The sequence below is a fragment of the Lissotriton helveticus genome, chromosome 2_2 (genome assembly GCF_964261635.1).
Source record: "Lissotriton helveticus chromosome 2_2, aLisHel1.1, whole genome shotgun sequence".
Classification (NCBI taxonomy): Eukaryota; Metazoa; Chordata; class Amphibia; order Caudata; family Salamandridae; genus Lissotriton; species Lissotriton helveticus.
In genome coordinates, this window is record NC_136060.1 from 32584149 (window position 1) to 32590148 (window position 6000).

Consider the following 6000-nt stretch of genomic DNA (forward strand, 5'->3'; position numbering starts at 1 on the left):
AAGATAAACAAATCTTTGGATACAAAGCTATTCATAAATCTTTTAAGGGACATAAAGGAAGTGCATGCACTACTGCATGCATGAAGTTGTTTGCTAAATGGATAGGTTACTGTAAAGTAAGTAGTACTTTCTACAATGTACTATGAAGAAGCAACAATGTGATTGTACAGGGCTGCAGTAATTACGCAATTTCACTTGCCTATCTGCCCTCAGAGAGAAGAACAACTTAGTACATTAAATTAGTTTAAAAAATAGCAAAGAAAAAAGTGCACAATGGCTGGAGGGATGAAATGCACAGTGTCATACTCACAGAAGTTCACAGCAATAACATTACTTAAAAGATAAGTCAAATAAAGATGGATACTGTAACTGTATGTTGTTGTAGTTGTCCTGTTGAATTGGGGAAGTTGCATGCATCCAGCCATTCCTCTTTCGCAGTACTCCTACATTCCATTTGGCGTTCCGCCGATCAATGTTGGGGACCAGAAGACACCTTGTCCACTGCATGCCTGGCGGATGCTGAATTGCGGGTCGCTAAGCCTGAGGTCATCCTTATTGTCATTGCACAGGGTAAAAGCCGGCCTGTAATTGTTGATGGAAAAGCAGGAAGTGATATTAAAACACCACGGTGAAAAAAATATAAGGTACGCTGTGTAGTGCAAAAATAACACTTTCAGTTTCAGAGTCGACAGTATTACAAAACATACAGCATCATTTCGAAAGTGTGTACTCTGAGTCTCCTTTTCAAGGATAAATAAGTGTGGACGACATTTGCGGATCTTTCCCCTCAAGCTATGTGTAAAGTGTAAACTGCGATTTTAGAACCCCAACCCTAACCCTAATTCTAACCCTAGGCCCTAACCCCCCTTTTTCACCATGGATTTTGTCCAAACCACTTGCGCCTGATATTAGACCTTCCCAGCCATGCCCCCAGACCCGCCAACCCACTCGCAAAAAAGTAGAACCCCCCCAAACAGGCAAAAAGCAAAAATGCAAAATCTCACACTTAGAATATTTTCGGCCTTCCTTCGATTCAGTCCAAACGCGCTCTGCAGCTAGGCCATAACTCCCCTTTTCCACCATGGATTTCCTTAAAAAACAAATGCAATCAAAATTAGACTGTGCCAGCAGTGCTCCCAGACCCCAAAACCCACCCCCAAAAACCTAGAACCCGCCCAAACAGCCCCCAAAAACAAGGAAGTGAGCAAAAACTGAAAAACTTTTTACCATGGATTTTCTCGAAACCATTTGATTCAGATATTAGACCTTCCCAGCTATGCCCCCAGACCCGTGAACCCACCCGCAAAAAAGCAGAACACCCCCAAGGCAAAAAGCAAAAATGCAAAAACTCATACTTAGAAAAATTTAGGCCTAGTTCCCAGATCACTCCATGCGCGCTCTGCAGCTAGGCCCTAACTCCCCTTTCCAACCATAATTTTCTTCAAACCACTTGCAACCAAAATTAGGCATGCCCAGCATTGCTCCAAGACCCCCTAACTCCCCCCAAACACCAGGAACACCCCAAACAGCCCCCCGAAAACACGAAAGTGAGCGAAAAGTCGAAAAAGTGAAAAACGTTTTCACCATGGATTTTTTCCAAACCACTTGATTCCGATATTAGACCTTCCCAGCTATGCCCCCAGACCCGTCAACCCACCCGCAAAAAGGTAGAACACCCCCAAACAGCCAAAAAGCAAAAATGCAAAATCTCACACTTAAAAAATGTAGGGCCTTCCTTCGATTCAGTCCAAACGCGCTCTGCAGCTAGGCCATAACTCCCCTTTTCCACCATGGATTTCCTTAAAAACAAATGCAATCAAAATTAGACTGTGCCAGCAGTGCTCCCAGGCCCCAAAACCCGCCCCCAAAAACCGAGAACCCCCAAAACAGCCCCCCAAAAAAAAGGAAGTGAGCAAAAACGGAAAAACTTTTTCACCATGGATTTTGTCCAAACCACTTGCGCCCGATATTAGACCTTCCCAGCAATGCCCCCAGACCCGTGAACCCACCCGCAAAAAAGTAGGGCACCCCAAAAGCCAAAAAGCAAAAATGCAAAGTCTCACACTTAGAAAATTTAGGGCCTTCCTTCGATTCAGTCCAAACGCGCTCTGCAGCTAGGCCATAACTCCCCTTTTCCACCATGGATTTCCTTCAAACCACTTAGAATCAAACTTAGACTGTGCCAGCAGTGCTCCCAGACTCCCAGATCCCCCCCAAAAAACCTAGAACCCCCCCAAATAGTCCCCCAAAAACACGCAATACTGCTAGGCCTCAGTTTAAATTGTGCCATAACGCTGTCTGCAACTAGGCCCAAACCCCCCTTTTCCACCATGGATTTCCTTCAAACCACTTGCAATCAAAATTAGACTGTGCCAGAAGTGCTCCCAGACCCCAAAACCCACCCCCAAAACCTAGAACCCCCCCAAACAGCCCCCCAAAAAACAAGGAAGTGAGCAAAAACTGAAAAACTTTTTCACCATGGATTTTGTTCAAACCGCTTGCGCCCGATAGTAGGCCTTCCCAGCAATGCCCCAAGACCCGCCAACCCACCCGCAAAAAAGTAGAACACCCCCAAACAGGCAAAAAGCAAAAAAGCAAAATGTGACACTTATGCATGCCATCTTCTCAATTATTCATTATCTATTCTACTTTTTGTCCGCATCTTCTTCGGAAAGTGAGGGCCCACAGGGCAGACTCTCCTGTCAATATCAGAAATAACTCTGTCAGCAATCAGCAAGCATGTAGTCAGTCAGTAAATTCAGTCCCACTTGAGGGGACTCGTCTACGAAGACAAAGTTTCTTTATTCTTCGTAATCCATCCATCTGCCTTGAGGGAAATGGATAGGGGAGTCTGGAGGAGGAGGATAGAGGAGCATGATTGAGTTGTGAACTTGTGAACCTCAGGAATGCAGACTGCAGCACCTTCAAATCAATAAGGAAAATAAGATGAAGACAGTGCTGCTGATGGACTTGTTGTGATTAAGTGATTAGAGTTTTGTTGTGGTAAAAGTTGCAAAACAAAGAAAGACACACAGGAATAAAAGTGAATAAGAACGAAAGTCCTTTTCAGGCCTCTGTGTCAGGGAAGTAGAGCTCGTCCTCAAACTCGATGAATTGAGACGGGAGTAGGTCAGCTAACAGAGAAGAACTTCCGTCACCTAAGTCGGTGTCCTCTTCTTCCTGCGTGCATTCACGTATTTTGTAATCTGGTGGTATGAAGTGCTGATTCATCTTGATCAGTGTTAACCTCTCCACATTTTTGGGCGAGAGGCGGGTCCTTTTTGAAGTTACAATGGCACCAGCAGCACTGAAAACACGTTCAGAAGACACGCTTGCGAGTGGGCAAGACAAATAATGTAGAGCCAGGTTGGTGATCAGTGGCCATAGAGCCCTTTTCCTTTACCAATACAGCACTGGGTTCGGATTAACAAAGACCTCTGTTGGGTCATCCAGATAGGCCTGCACCATCGACTCAAGGTTCTCCACGCTTGCTCCACTTTGCGTACCATCTGTGGCCTTTGCAGAACGGTAACGAGCAAACCCTTGATGAGTTAGCCAATCCTCTTCCGACAATATTTTGGCTCGGCCTGGTGCAGGTGAGGGTGATGATATAGTTGCTGCTGGTGTCGTTAACGGCTGTGAGGGAAAGTGACTCCCTTCGGCCACAGATTCAGAAGTGGAACTTGACGCCGGATGGCCTGCTGATTCAGTTGTACTTGTGCTGCATCCTTGAATTTTCTGCCGCTCTTTTTCGAACCGAGTGGCTGACACAGCTAGCCAATGTTTATACTTTGAAATATCTGCTTCATCAAAAGGAATGAATGCTTTGCTGGCCACTGCCTTTTTGTACCGTGGATCCAGGATAGTGGCACAAATGTAATGTTGTTCTGTATGTATGTTTTTAAGCCTTTCATTGTGAACTAGGCGCCTTAATAACCTCTCCGCCAAATCATATGCCTCTTGCTTTTCAGCATCATCTCTGAACGTTGAACACACCGCCTTCAGTTGGTGCTCTAGCATGACCAACAATGGGATAGCTTTGCCCAAAGAACAGTCCTCCCTGCTGACTTCACGCGTGAAGAGCTCAAAAGGACGAAGCATGTCTGTCAGGCTTGCAACTAGCTTCCATTCCTCCAACTCTAGCCTCATGTCTTTCATAGTAGAACCCAGTTTATAGACATCATTTATTACCCCCCACTGCTCAGACAGACGCTCAAGCATGTAAGAGGTTGAGTTCCAACGTGTTGCCACCTCCTAGATGAGTCCTTTGACTGGCAGTCTACGTTCATGTTGAATGCTCCTAAGCTCCTTCCGGGCCTTAAAAGAATGGCTGAAATGTGTGCAGATTCTTCGGCAGGTGGTCAGTAACTTGATGACTATGTCTTCTTTTTTCAAGAAATCTTGCACCACGATGTTAATAATGTGCGCCAAGCACGGCACTCTGAAATATTCACCATCAGTCATGGCCCTAACTATATTACTGCCATTATCCGTGGAAACATAACCAACTATGCGATTTCTTGGATGCAGCCATTCATAGACCTTCCTGTTAAACTCATCCAAAAGGTTAGGTGCAGTGTGAGGTTCTGTGAATTCTGAACCCCTGGGTTTCATTTTGTGTGTGGCAGCCATTTTGTGGTTGCCCTCACATAGGCCATGATTGTGGCTGAAACAAGTCTTTTAAGGACATGTAGACCTTAGCTTGAGTTTGTGCTGACTCCTGTTTGACCTGAGTGAACTGACCCTGTTGCCTGAAGCTGACCTTGTTAAACCAGTTCCTGCCCTTTAGCTGATCAAGATTGAGGATCAAAGCACAGGACATTGTAGAGTTTGGTATGCACACACACACCCCTTATCTGTTTTCTGTTCCTTCTTTTATGGTCTGTTTATGATATGGGTTGTGGTTCTTTTATTATGGGTTTGTCCGGCTTGGGAAGAAGGAATGTTAGGTATTTTGCATGCTTGCAAAAGTTAGGACTGCCCCTTACTTGTATGCTGAAATTTGTAACCCTGAGAGCATATAAAAGGCCTCTGTTCTCTGTATTCCTCAGACTACCTCATTCAGTTGCTACGGCTTCTGTGTGACGTGGCCTCACTTATTAAATTTAATAAAGATGCCTTTTCATATTTTCAGCTTCTGTGCCAATCTCTTTTTTTATTAGTAAGTATTCCCTGAGAATGAAGATTACAGTTCTTCAAATGGCGCGGCCAACGTGGGCTTCATCAGAGAAGTGACTTTCTGTGGGAGTGATCTTGTCAGAGGACTGAAATCTACTGAGGAGGACAGAACAGGATTCTACTAAGGAGGTACTCTGTGCACAGGGATTCTGGAGATTCTTTGATTCTGCAGCCCAGTATATTTCTGATCTTCCTGATTTTGATCCTCCACATGATGTCACTCCTGACTGAGAACCTTTTTGGCGTGAGTATTCTAAAAAAGACCGTTAGGTCATGTAGAACTTGACAGTTAGAATTTGGATAACCTATTGATTAGTAAAAATAAGAAGTACAAGTGGGTCGCTCCCACGACTTTGTTTGGTTTCTTGGTTTTGATTTGGTTATTGCAATTACCAAAGCCGAGGGGTTTGGTTTCTTGGTTTTTGATTTGGTTATTGCAAATTACCAAAGCAGAGGGGCTCGTATATTTGCGAGTGTATTGGTAGAGATAACCCCTTGAAGTTTGAAGCTAGATTAGTGAGCTATAAGATGCCTAATCTTAGCAAATTTGGGACTGTAGCTTTGGAACTTTGGAATTTGTGTTGGCCAACTTTGGATTTGTATAGGTTTGGATATGCGAATTGCAATTTGTGTAGGCAGGTAATGAGGAGATATTTCTCCATTTGGTTTAGTTGAACGGTGCACGTACGAAAAGTACCTTAAGCACCACTTTGATTATAATACTTGCGTATTCTGCAGTATTTTTTGGCATGCCTGTTCTCAAGCTCACATGGAAAAATGTGTTGCTTTTTTGGAAGGTACCATAGAGTGATGTGAAGTAAA